Here is a 15,400-nt window from a genome sequence, read left to right on the forward strand (position 1 = left end):
AGATATTTTATTCATCATTTTACATTAAAGTTTTGTAAATACTATTAGAGAAATGAAGAAATATGCGTAGATTTAGTGGAAAAATCAATGTGAATAAAAAATTTATTGAATTACAATTTTCGTAGAATTACAACATATTAACTTATTGGCCGTGTTGGCAAAGTGGCTTAAGCATGCAACCATCAACCCTAAGTTTCAAATCAAGGTATTGAATTTTTTTTTTTTCTTTGTGCGAAAATATCACTTGCTCCTGCGGTGAAGGCAAACGCTGTGAGACAACCGGAATATCTGTCTTGAATGATGACGTCCATACATGTGTCAGACACATAAGCCGAAAAATAATCGAAGCAACGGATGCAATAGGATCTATTAAAGACAGGTTGAATTGACAATGCATATTGCCTCTATAATAAAGACGACACGACGACATGGACACTCTCAATGCCAGAGGGCTCGCGAGTGCGTTGCCGGCCTTTTAAGAATTGGTACGCTCTTTTCTTGAAGGACCCTAAGTCGAATTGGTTCGGAAATACTTCAGTTGGCAGCTGGTTCCACAGAGTGGTGGTGCGCGGCAAAAACTGCCTGGAAAAACGCCCAGTTGTGGAACGGCGGACGTCGAGGTGATACGGGTGGAATTTCGTATTCTGCCTCGACGTCCGATGATGAAACTCAGCTGCAGGTATTAATCCGAACAACTCCTCTGAACACTCTCCATGGTAAATGCGGTAGAAGATGCAGAGAGACCCCACATCTCTACGCAACGCCAAAGGATCAAGCCGCTTGGAGAGATTTTGGTCGTCAACGATTCGAACCGCTCTTCGTTGAATACGGTCAAGTGGAAGAAGCTGGTACTGGGGAGCACCCGCCCAAAGGTGGGAACAGTACTCCATGTGGGGCCGAATTTGCGCTTTATATAGTTGCAAGCGGTGGCCCGGAGTGAAGTACCGTCTCGCCCTGCTGAGCACACCGAGCTTTTTGGAGGCTAATTATCAAAACATTTAAATTAAACAAAGAATAAGTATTAATTGGCTCTTATAACTTTTGAGGTAAAAGTTATGATTATGCAATTGGAAGTTAGCACCAATTACATTACTCCCTGCATGCCTTGCTTCCCTTTTAACCGGCCCGGGTTATGTACTCGTAAACTTCACTTATATAACCAAATCATGTATAACGGCCTAAAATACTAATCCCAAGCCATCAAATTACAGTAGTTCATGGACTAATATAGAATGTGCTGACGCAGCATTATTTACCCTAACGATGTTACCGAGCTAAAAGCGCGGTGATTGTGTATTGTTAATAAGTTACATCAAAATTGATGTTGACATTCGCTAACACTATATTCGTACACGGATTTACTAACGAAGTAATTAGTTTATATTTACACACTTACTTTAAACTGCATCAAAAAAAAACTACTTTGAAATAAATATATTAACCAAGTATTCAAACTTTCTACACAGATTTAAATTGAAACGTCCGGTACATACCAAACGGAAACTGAGAAAATATCATTTACCTCATACATGTAATATTATTAATATTTTTAAGGTGTCTTTATATAACTTGGGGTACTACATATAAGTTGTAAAGAACAAAAAAATTGCAGCCGGGTATGGTTATTACGTTTCAATTCTGTATTCTATTACGCTTGTGTTGTCTGGAAAATACTCCTTTAAGTAATTCCGAACATTTGTCTTCTTTTATTTTTTACTGTTTTGTGATTTAAATAAAGTGTTTTTATTAATCTGCTTGGGTCGTCTAAATCTATCGCGGCCGATAAAATGTGAATCCATTTACGTAAAAAGTAAGCAATAAAAAGCAATAATCTGTTCGCAAACAATACGAAGATCTGGCAAAACTAATTAAAACTCGAAAAGCCAATCTCATTTTCTAATCAAAAACATACCCCGCATTATAGGAAGCCAAAAAGTTTCATTACAGAGAGCACTCTAGTCTTTGTCATCAAAAACAAAGATCAGAGAAAACCCGCTCTAGTTTTTCCTTTAGCTGAAAATAGCTGGCAAAGAGTTACAATCATAATGAAGCCGTACGAATTCTTTATGCATATTGTATACATGCTGTATATCGTCTTTGTTCATACATTTGTATAAAGTTAAGTTATTGCATAATAGCTGGTGTATTGTACTAATAAGCAGTATTGACCTAGTGGCTTCAGCGTGCGACTCCCATCCCTATGGTTTTAGATTCGATTCCCTGCACTCATGGATTTTCTATATGCGCATGTAACATTCACGGTAAAGGAAAATTCGTGAGGAAACACGTTTTAGAAACAAAAACAGTGTGTTAGACAGTGTGTGCCTATTGGCATGTAGGTGATTACTGTGGTCAGTCGCCACTACTACGTACTAATAAGATATAAAAATGATCACGAAACTGATACAGAAATCTGAAGCCCAGACCAACGCGGCACTAATTTTTTTTTCTAATAAAGTCCCGTAATCAGTTAGAGCAGACACATCTGTGCATGTCTTATAATTTCTTTAAACGTGGTATGTGATCTACCATCTGTTCTAAAAACATTCAGTCATTAAATCGAGAATAATACTTCTTAACAGTAGAAGACAGTAAGAATTAATATTTTTGATTTATCGTTTAATATAAAATTATGTTTAAATACCATATCTAGTCACGGCATTAATATGTTCTTTTAAACTACTTACCACTTAAATTACCCCAGACCAAGACATCGAATAGAAACATAAAAATGTCTTTTGTACAGATTAAACCAAGAAATGAGAAAATATTTTGCGAAGTGCATAAAATTGCGGTTCCCTAGACGCTCGACGGCTTGAATATTTAAGTAAATGAAAATACAATCTCCAATTTGTTGCCATTGTGAGAACGAGTTGTAAAATTCTCTAAAAATTATTTTAAAATCTCAAAATTGTCTTTTAACATTATTTAAAACTAAATCAAATATTATATCACACGGCCATGTTACAGTTTGGTGTATGTTACTAAGAATACCATCCTTTTTGTAATGAACAACGTATACTTGAGTATCTCCGAACATAAATACAACAACAAAGTATTACTCTAATGTAATATGTATTCGACCAATCGTACGGAATACTTTGGTGTCATCCATGCATAGTCAATAAGTATCTATACTTGATTAGTTTATTTAAGGCTGTATGTAAGAAATAGATTCTTATGCTACACCAATACATTATTAATTAAAATGATTACTATAATACCACTCGCCTCAATGTGTAGATTTATTTCATATATTCATGCATAACTTAGTTCATAATTAATATCAAAAGAAATTCCTGAAACATTGTTTACAATAAAACTGTAACATTTCAGTAACCATGGAGTTCGTTCGCGCAGTCGTTTTAGACACCTTGCTTGTTAATTGTGCTATTACTATTATAATTCGTTATTGCTAGCAGCAAATATGTATTTCCAGTGTATATTCTCGGATACTTCGCGGAACCACTTTTTCAATATAAAGAGTCTCTTCATGAGAGTGCTAGGAATATTGCGGGATACTCGATTGTAAGGTAGTTTTGGTTTTGTTTCTGGTTTCTGGATCTACATTTTTAAATTCAGATGTTATTTTCACACATGTATATCCTCTGTATAACATTCATAAGTATCTATTTGTCCTTATGTTTTTTGTGATGATATCAAACATAAAATACGGCTGTTGCTGCACGAAACCTCTCGTATATTTTATCCCAAGTTCATATAATGGGAACATATACTCGTGTGAATTACGTGTATTAAATACGTTCAGAGAATGTAATCTAACCTTGTTTTATATACGTCAACTCTCTGTTAATGAACGCTTCATGTATTTTGCCAGCGCGGCAGCTGTCAAAATCACTGGAGTTAAAACCCGGGAGCAATATGCAGACAGTCGTCGAGGACCCTTAAGCTAATTCTCATTTTGTACCACAATTCTGTTTATGCAATTTTTGTTTAATTTAATACTTTTTTATGAGCAATAAAGGCTTATTGTGTCTGTAGTTTTAAATGTTTAAAATTTTTCATGAGCCTCTGATTATTATTGTATTGTTTGATTTCAGTACTCTAAAATTTCTAATAGCGATACCAATTCTGTCGTCTTTGTAAGCAAATTCGACGTATTCTCTCGATACTTTGCGATCGGGTGGTACAAAATGGTACACTTAACTCGGGAATGTTAATTTTAAGTTATATAGCGGTATTAACTGGGGCATTATTTAACTTACTAATACATTTTATTATGTATAATAAATATCTTTAAACCCGTTAGAGTATGATTTGAGGTCGCACTTCAAACTAATGTTACATCAGGGGCAGGTCGTTCAAAATCTTATTCTTAATAGTATACAGTTAAAAGTATATATTTTTCGGAAATAAATTAATGCGTCATATGTAGCATATAAGAAAAAATAGTTCGCATAATCGGAATTTTGGGTTTCCTTTGACTAGTATAAATGATTACAAACATATATGTTAATTATTCGAAAAACTTTTTAAGTTTTTATTTGTAAGCAGAAACATTGGCTCGTTTCCCATTAATATTCTTTTTTTGCTGCTAATTGCTGTTGTAATAGCATTAACATGCTTGCCAAACTAAGCTACAAAACCTACGAATCGTGCCAAGTAAAAAATGTCAGTAAAATAAATACATAATTTACAAAATACTGAAGTACTTTTTTAACTTTATCGTTTCTGATCAATAGCACAATTTTTTTGAACTTTGTAATTTTTTAATTAGTTCATTTTCACAGAAAAGGACTCGATTAATATTAATTTTAATTTTACGTAGTGCATTGGAAGCTTTTGAAAGCGCGACTTTTAAAAGCGAGATTTAGCTATCAGATAAAAATATATTTTGACAAACGGGAGTCACACATACATGACATGGCGTAGTTATTAGGTACTAAGTGTTAAAGTAATGTTTTGTAGTAAGGACAATGTATATATTAAAAATACACTTGTTTAAATTTCATGCATTTATGTATAAATAAAATATGTTTTTTTTTCTTTGTAAAGAAAAAAATTCAAAGTGCTTTTACTTAACAAATGCTACATAAAACACCGATTACTCAATGACTAAAATTCATAAATACCATCATATTTTTAGACAATGTCAATAAGTAGTAGATGAGTATTTTATTTTAAATTAACGTTAATTCTCATAACGAATATTAAAGGGGCTTGACCAATAATTCTTACAAAAGTTAAATATATCTTGAAACAAGTCTTCAAATTCTTAAACAAAACACGAAATAAGGAAAGTACAATTTTAATTATGTTACAAAATTATTCAAAGAACTTTGTAGGGCTTCTTTCAATTTAGCTTGAACGCTTCCATTGTTTAGACTTTTAAGGGTACTTGTGTAAACATCTTGAATATTGTGACACAAATGCTAAGTACTGTTTCGAAATATATAAAATAATGAACAATTAATTTTTAGATATCTATTCAATAATTCTAAAATATTTATGAAACTTGCTGCTTATTGTAACATATTTTGATTGATTCGGGTTATAGCTGAACAGATCAGACAACGTTATATCAAAGTTGTGTTACCTCCATCATATTCCGTGTTTGGTTACAAAAAAGTTGTATTGTGAAAACTTTGAGCTTTGAATATTTGTCTTTGACTAGTAGGTATATTAGACTCGCTATCATACCCCCAAAAATTTGGCCTTGGATTTGGCCAAAAACTAGCAAATCGCTTGAAGATGTCAAATTTAAAAATAGAATCGTCAAACGTCATCCGTAAATCATAAAACACGTAAAAAAAAATATTTCGAAGTTTAATGTGAAAATAATATTCTAATTTCAAAAATCCTACTAAAGCCTACATTAGTGTAGGTTAAATTCACCCTCTTTTAGGGTGACGCATACAAGTCAAGTTAGCGCCTACAAATAAAATGGTATTTGTATTGATTTAGTTTCGTGTCCCTCACTGGAGAAGGGTAGCTATACTGCGCCCTCGGGAATAAGTTCTATGGTTTCCATCTTCACGTTCTGAGGCGCATTTTACACCCCTTGTTTTCCTGTTTATGCATTAACTTGAGACGGGTTTGTGTATCGTGATTGTTTTGTCGATTCTGTTCGTTTTGAAAATTGGTTGGAAATTTTTAAATTATATTAAAATTGATATATTTTTAAGCGTGATTATTTTTCGGTATTTTTGTAATATTTTTAACTATACTATACTACATGCTTATTAGATGTTAATGCCATCATGAAATCAATAAAAAAAATTATCGAACGTTAGAAAATTATAACAATAACTTAAGTAATATTATTAGCACAAATTTGCTCGATTGATAATAAATAATTCAAAAACGTAGTTAAGTTCTGAATTTGTAATTTCTAACCTGAATTTCAAACTAGTTATTTTTAGCATCTGCATGGTGCAGCGGTATTTTTAAATTGAAACCTTTGTGAAATTATTTATGTTTAAATTAAATACGAAATATTAAGAAAGCTTCACTAGCAATATTTATCTAATAATGTTTTTATCTTAAATCATCACACATATCTTTGAATTTATCTATTAGTTATCGTATCTATTAGAACTCCACTTTTTTTGATGTATGCGTTTAGGTGAGGAATTAGGTTAGATTCACAAATCAGTACGGCATATGCCGCTGCAGTTTCATACTTTTTTAACATCCTAATCGCTTGAAATATCTTGCAGAACATCGTCTATCGGGTCCGCTAGTATAAATTATAGTAATACAACTTAACTGTAAGAATAAAATCGATTCTCATAACTTGAGTTGTGTTATAGATAAAGGAAAGCCGTAGGGCTTAACTAGGAGAAACCTATCTACAGTTTACCCTGAACAAAAGATACAGTTAAAATTGCCTAAGGCATTTCCTATTCAGATTGAACGTATAAAATCAGCGCTGTATAATGTCGAAGTAAAGTTAAACTGATTATACATTTAGTATTTATTTATTATCATTGCTATCTGCGTTAATGTTTGTCTCACCGAAACAATATTAAACAGTTTAAAAATAACAAGCGAAAAAGTTTACACAAAATTAACATAGAACATGTATCAATCAACACATCCACACTAAACAAATAAGCAAGAGGCGATGTCATTTGAGCGAGAAACGCAAAAATTTATATTGCAAATAGTTCTGCGTTTAAGCAATCGGATATTGGTTCTTGTGGCAATTCAAAATTAACTCATAATTCCGAGCCGTAATTCTGTAGTTTGGATCTCCAAATAGCGATTGCAATCCTGATTGCAATGTTGCGCGCGTAACTTAATTTTTAAATCGATATGGCTTACAAGATCATCAGGCGCAGAGCTCTAAACACAAATCTAATAAAAGTAAATCAAGTGATCGTTTACTATAATACTAGAATGTTTTTAAAAGTTCCAACTTATTATAAAATTTTTATCGATCAAGCTCTTTTAGCAGTGTAGTGATTCAAATCATTGGATAAAACAATTATAGTGAAGTGAAATTCGTTAGGCGCATGAGGGTAATATTTTTACGGATGCAACGTCACGAAGATGTGCAGCGTTTTTGTAGTAGAGATAGCGATTGAGACCAATTGAGAGAGAGAGTGAGAAAGGGAGATCGAGTAAAATGACGCTATTAGTTGATGTATTCGTTTAGTAGATACATATTAGGACTTTAGAAGGCAATTCTGTCGCACAACGTCTTGTGCAGTAAACACAGTTTTTTTTATATATTTACATTAGCTAGTATACAGTGTGTAAACAGTCTGAATAGAGATATATACATAATCAACTATTGGGGCTTTTACCTTAGTAATCATTAATTTACAAAGAATTTTCACTTCTGACATGAGTACTTTATACACTTTTTTTATGTAACAGAAGCTCTTTGATACCCGTCGCCCATGGACACTCACATTTCCAGAAGGATCAGAAGCTTTTTGCTGGCATATGAATGTGATATGTCATATATAATATATATATGATTTTTAGACACTGTCGAGGTTTGACATTTCAACTTTAGCTGTTTTGGAACAAATAAAATCATGAAAAATGGGTTTTATAAAAATAATATAGTCGAAACGTACTTTAATCAGACATTAGGTGTTAGACATAATGGAGACTGAACAGTCGATTTTACAAAAGGAGGGCGCAAAAATCAATCGTCTGATGGACTAGAGAATAATAGCAAATAAAAAGCAATGGAAATCGGTGACCGTACTCAAAAAGGACATTCACATTTATTTCAGACAAAAGGCTCACGGTTAAAACTTTATTATGCTCATAAAAAGAAGTCGCTGTTCGTACCATCAGCAAAAACCTTTAAATCGATATGAATTTTCATCAAATGAAAATTTGAATGTAATTTTACATATCGTAACTCTGTAACTAACCAAAATCAGGTTGTCATATTTAACCGTGTTTAGTTGCGTTTTTTTTACTTTGATTTGACACAATGAATAATATTTGGTGTACCATCAAGACAGTTATAATACACTTTAATCAATAAAAATGTGTTTATTAATTTGACAGCAATTAATTATAATGTGTAGGATTTGATACCCTTTTCATGGGCAAATACCTGTGTAAGGGCTCATGCCCACGAGACAGTTTTGACAGGGCCCGGCTTTTTTCCCGGCGCCGGGTAGAAACCGTCCGACTTTGCACACAATACATAAGACTTTGTGCTTGACCCGGTTTCACTCTCCCATACTTCACTACGCACCAGGCGTAGACACGGCGAGCACCATTCCCCATTTCACGAAGAGACGGTGTGGTTGGCGTCATAGTGTTCCATACAAAACCATCGACCCGACGTAGACGTCTAGAGGGCATGAGCCGTAATGGTTCCCAGCTCTTGCTTAACAAACTTAGAGTATATTCCATAAAAAAAATTATATATAACATACATAACAATCAAATGTGCGGTATTTAAAATTGTCCTACATAGTAATAATAATTAAAATTATAAAAAGAAAATTAAACAATTTAATTTATTACATTACATCTTCTTTTGTTTTTTAAACTGTTTCCAGCACGCCTGAGTGCATAAGTAAGTAAGTGAATAAGTGAGTGAGTGAATAAAACACATTAAATTTTAGGAGAAATACTTTAAGCCATTTGTTTCATCAATGTAATCTGAGGTCAAGACCCCTAAAGGGTTGTAGCACCATGAAATTGTTATATACCTACGTAATTCTATAAATTACTAACACGTCCACTATAAAATTTGTATTAAAAAGTTGTAGTGTTAAAAGAACGTTAAAATCTGTAATTCCGAGCTTTATTGCGTAATATTTTAATGGTAATGACTCAATAAAATTGCCGGTCATTCACCCTTTACGACGCTAGAAAAGAGGAGTTTAGACAATAAAGATAAACATTTTATATATGTTTTGTTGGATATATAAGAAGTTGTTATAGCTTAATTGTTGACACTGAGATATTGGCCTGTATTTTACAAAAGATCTAAGTAATAAAAGTGTCAATGATAGCTTATTTTACGTTTCAATTATTTTTGTATTGAAAGTTGTAGGTATGCGTGTTTGGTTTTTATATGGATTATTTAAGAAAATATATATATGGTACTTCATACACATAATACATTTACAAAAATGAATTCTTACTAAAAAGATTCATTATATATCTTATAAAAAGTCTATCTCAAATACTTCTATAGTCTATTATTACTTAAAATATGTACAGAATATAAATATGACAGTCTGAATTCGGACTATTATAAAACTTTATTTCTGATAACAAAATTATTAATTTACCTAAGAAACTTAATATGATAATTAAGTAAATCCCAATTCTGGTATTCTAGGCTCAATCTAATGTATATCTTTAATACCCTTTAAAAGCAACTTACTAAATTATTTTTAAATAATATAGAGTAAAAGCTTTCAACGATACTTATCTATCGTATCAAAGAAATTTCTTCATAACTTCCGGGGTTTAATTAAAAATTCCGTCGTACGTTGACTCCAACTTACCTGTAACAAAGGAAAAATTCATGAGATAAATAATTAATGATAATTTTAATTAAGTTCCATATAAGTTAAATAGGCTTAAAGTATTTAATTTTTTTGATATTTTAATTAAAATCTTTAAAAAAGGATATATTGATTTATCTATTCTTACGCTTAAAGCTAGGAAAGCGCAAAAGTTATGTTTTCATCTCCAGTATATTTCTAGCATATGAAAGTAATACAGTACGGATCTTTATACTATGTATCGTCTTTCAAAGAGTGACATTTCTTTGTTGGTTTAGTCATATCAATCAGCATCAAAATTCAGCCTTCGGTGAACTGGGAACTGTTTTATATGTTTTATGTGTTTCAGAAAACCAATAAATATTTTTCATATATGTTTATCAGTGCGTGAAAAATATCGCAACTTTAAAAGAATGTATAATAAAGGAAAATTGTCAACAACATTTTACGAATGTTATAATCCTTCGATGAAATTACGTTATATTTTTGCGGTTTTTGCAAAAATGTCTAAAAACTGTTATACTGAGCAAACAAGTATGAAAGCATATTCTTATTTGAATTGCTTATATTACAGTATTTTGTTTGTTTAACATACAGTTACTGTTTAATACTTCAATTATTAAAGACTTTTATTAACGTATTTAAAAGAAATTAAAGTTTAAGTTAATACAATTTCCATTTGCAAAAATTTAAATGCAATTAAATGAAATGAAATTATATTTTGTCATAAGAAAACATGAAACCGGAAAGAGATGATAAGATATCTTATTCTTCTGAAATCCATTCAATGATGCAAATTACAAGAAAGAATAGACAAGAAAGCGCAACACCATTTTGTGGAACCAGCTGCCCACTGAAGTATTTCCGAACCAATTCGACTTAGGGTCCTTCAAGAAAAGAGCGTACCAATTCTTAAAAGCCGGCAACGCACTCGCGAGCTCTGGCATTGAGAGTGTCCATGGGCGGAGGTATCAATTAAAATAAGGTGAGCTGCTGCTCTATAAAAAAAAGAAAGAAAGAAGAATATTCTTCTGGCCCTGTCTCTTAATTCAAAATACGATTGGTAATTGCAACGAGTCATTGATTTGAAGACAAAAAACCGAACCTTGTAGGTAGTACTAATACTATACTAATTGTCACAAAAATCGAAATACTAACAGGCCAATTATAATAATTGAAAAGCAAATATTTAATAACATAGGCACATTAAATTGAGAGAAAAACCAACTCAACTTGGGTAGCAATTAATTCGCTTTATTTGCGAGTCTTTATTTGCTTCGCATTTCATTATAATTTACTGTATAATTAGATCAGAATAAAACAGTTTAAAAACCCTGACAAAATTAAAATGAGGCTTAACCTTGAATCTTAATAGCTGTTACCTTGTACCTAGGCTAGTTCGGTCAAATACCGTTTTTGCTGCATTGATATACTTATTGGCTATTGCCAGTTCTTCTTTTCCTATCTACGCCCTTGATTTGAGAACTGGCAGTAAATGTAAAATTAGAATCATTTAATGTATATTTCTTTTGACGTTCATAAGTGTAGATTATGTAACCTATATGAATAACTGATTTTTGATTAATTTGATTGATTGATTAATAGGACTTGTAAAATAAAACTAGTGAGTTTCCTGCAGCGGTTTCATAAGTGAATTTCTATAAAACTATCTTATATCAGTGCGACTTTGTACGGCATCTTGCTCTAGTCAAAAAAGCTCCTCAGCGAATGTGATGCCACTCCCGTACGTTCCGCAACGGCGACCTTGTTCCTCCTACTAGCCCTTATCTTGCATTGAATTGTGACAATCATTATAAACTGACACAATTCGTAACGATGATCACGCAAAAGGTGTCCAACATATGGGTATTTTAACAGTCTTCATAAACTATAGCGTCGTACCATTTCGTTGAAGGATTTTTCAGAAAACAATGTTCAGTGATAAATTAATATCAACCTCGTGCATTACGATAAGAATAAGATAACTTTCATTGAATTACCTCAATAGATTTAAGAAACATTATTCAACGTCAAAACGATTTATCGGGCTGATCGATTACAAATTGTTTCATTACGAACCTAATTACGCTGGCTCCCGAAGATATTCATGTCATCCCTAAGGATCATTTTAATGGACTTGAGCCTTAATTAAACAGCAATAAAGTTCAGTTTTGGGTGGTGTAAATCAAAGGTTTTTTGAGTTCATTATCTTACGTTTTGCTAAAGAGAATGCTTTTTTAAGTCTTTGATAAAAGATCACAAAGCTTGTACTATTGTACAACTTCTGTTTCTTGGACTGAATTTAACAATAATGATTTATATTCTAGACTATAATTTAAATATGAAATGTACATTTTATTTAGAAATATCTAGTATATCAAGTACCGTTATTTCAAAAGGAAGAAGACTGGCTGCCCACGAAGCAGGGAATCCTAAAGGCTTTTTAAAAACTAAATGTCACAATTAGTGTATAAAAGTTTTTTTTTCGTTTCTTTCTTTTTTAGATAAATCGGTGAGTCATTTTATTCAAAATAAAAACGGAAAAGTGTCTTATTACTATATAAATTTCCAAATGGAACGACGGAATACTTTTAAACCAAATTGGAAATACATCATTTTGTTGACATAAGGTGAACTTTCAAAGTTAAAATGAATGTTAAAGACTTTTTCAATAGAATTACATATTTATTCAATTTATATAAAAGCCGAGTCGCGGTTTGATTTTCAATGAATCCTCTTTTCATACATTTAACATTTTGAAAGGAAAGTTCCATCGCTCCCATAATTGGATTCCTGTTGCGAGATCGTCTTTTTATCTTGTTTCTTAGAAGTCAAAATTTCATTATTTTGTTTACATTTTAGGGATGTACAAAGATAATAACGCTTTTGTTTAAAAAAAAATAATATCTGACAATTTGATGAAAAACTTATAGATACTTATTGTTTCAACAAGAAAGTTTTTTAAACTGAAGTTTTTATTAATGAGGTCGCTACTTTATCAAGTCTATTATTACACTGTTAATTTACTATATAATTAAAAAGTTTGGACAAAAACGTGCTAACCCCATTCATACTCTTACTTAGAAACGGGCGTCCAGGACATAGAAAGGACAAGAATAACTCTGCACCGCTCTTTTTAAACGCCAACCATTATTTTTACACGACACACGAGTGATAATCAAAATGCACTTCAATTTAGATTCAACGTTTCACGTTATTAGTACTAAATAAATTAATAATCTATAAACAAGTCATGCATGTATGGACTTATGGATGCCAGCTGTGTGGGGCTGTACCAGCACCTACATCCGAATAATTCAACGATTCCACAACAAACTGTTTAGGGGTAGGGCCATAATAGTCAATGCTCCCTGGTACATTCGCAATTACGACCTCCGTCAGGACCTTAATGTAGGAGACGTCACTACACTAATCCAAAAGGTTGCTGGAGCCCACAAAAAAAGACTGCACCAACTCTAACCAATTTCTTAAAACCACAGGCCTAGTGAGAAGACCGAAAAGGACAAAAACCTTTTAATTACGTAGACGTTCACAAGAACTGAGTGTCTTCACCTTAATTCAGACTGTAAGCAGTTATTGAACACTTTCATTCGTTAAATATCCTTTTTAAAGTAGATTTTTAATAGAACAGGGGGCGAACGGGCAGGAGGCTTAACTGATGTTAAGTGTGTCCGCCGCCCATGGACACTCTCAATGCCAGAGGGCGGCACGATGGCGTTGCGGCCTTTTAAGAATTGGTATGCTCTTTTCTTGAAGGACCCTAAGTCGAATTAGTTCGGAAGTACTTCAGTTCAGTTCAGTATCAGGAAGGCAGCTTCCTCATAGTTTTAATTTACTTATTAGTCTTAAGTCTGGCTAAATCGTAACTTTAATTGATACCTCCATGCAGAGACAATTAAAAAAATCCATTCTAACTTCTAACGAAGACAGTTGTGACATTGTCAGAGTATTATCGCTGTTAGTAAAACTTAACCACGCGTTTTATAAATTCACGTCTTTTAAAGTAATTATAGACCATTAAGCTAACTTTGGTCCTTGACATTATTACTGAAGGATTTACAAAGTAATTTGGGTCGTATAGGAAACATTTCCTGGGGTAAAGGGTAAATTGCAAAAGTTCGAGACCTCTGGAACGATATCAATTTGTTTTGTTTGAGCTCGTCTACTGTGTTTGCTTTAATTTTATGCCTACGTCAGCGTGACGTCATGTAATGAAACATGTGTAGATACATTTTTTTTCTTTGACACGGATATAAAAGTAAAATTTATTATGTTAGTAAAAATGCGTCGATTTGCTTTATTTATAACGACCAGAAACAATATATTTGTATACACTATAAAGTTTTTCTCAAATATTAGAGACCTAGGTTCACTTCCCGACGAAGTATATTGTTTTTTACCGACAATAACATGCCTCCTGCAACATAAAAAAACATTTCTACCAACTCTATGGTATGTAACGCAACTTTAACTTAACCAGTAGCTAATAAAAACTCATCCAATTAAATACATCAATTAAAGCAAGAGCTAACAAGCTTTTGCTTTTAACTTTCATTCATTCACTGACCTCGTTCTAAACAAACTATCGCTATTCAGATTGTAACTATTGAATCTCTTTGCAACCCGTTTTGTATTATTGACTACTTAATAACTGAATAAACGAACCGCATACAATCGCACTTAAATCAAGAAGACTTCAGGAGAAACGCATTATAATAGTTCATTTTATGTTTGCCTCTGTGGGGGCTAGAAAAGGAATAGTATTTTCTGCAGCTTCGCCTGTGCTATTGTTAAATTAATATCATCTAAAAATTTATTATTTGAGTGCTATACTTAAGTATCAATACATTATAAATACTATTATTCTTGATACATTTGAGAGTTATGCTTAAAATTTTTAAACTCAATGTGGCTACAGAATAAACAAAAGCAATCATGTAAGCCAATTTATTTTATGATTGCATCGATGATCCCATTTTATATTTGCCAGTATCGAATTGTTTATTTCAACTAACCTAGATTGGCCAAACTAATTTATTCATATCGAATAAATTCCAATTAAAAAAAGAGTTACATTTATTCGAAAATCTTCGCAGACCAGTTCAATGTTTAACTTATTTTTCAAAAAAAAACATGGCGCTCAACTTTTTTCATAGATTTAAATCTGTTTCTGATAGGCAAACAGGTGATCAGCCTGTGCCTGACACGCCGTGGAGTTTGATCTAAGTTCTAAGGCATGCCAGTCTCGTCACATTTTGGTGCACATCATTTTTTTTGATACTCGTGTATGTCACCGTAAAATTGTAAAACTGTTAAGATATACGTAATTTATCTCTGGACATTATATTGTCGTCTATAATTACCCTATTCTGCTTACGTAATCGTATTAATATAATATATATTCAATTAAAGTAACATTG

General features: G+C 32.3%; 1 protein-coding gene across 3 annotated transcripts in view; it reads right to left on the reverse strand.

Moving 5' to 3' along the window:
* LOC110998523 (amyloid-beta-like protein) overlaps positions 1-15,400 on the reverse strand; it is a 100,946-nt gene that overhangs the window by 47,998 nt on the left and 37,548 nt on the right. The window lies entirely within an intron of this gene.

This window comes from Pieris rapae, chromosome 19, assembly GCF_905147795.1.
Source record: "Pieris rapae chromosome 19, ilPieRapa1.1, whole genome shotgun sequence".
NCBI lineage: Eukaryota > Metazoa > Arthropoda > Insecta > Lepidoptera > Pieridae > Pieris > Pieris rapae.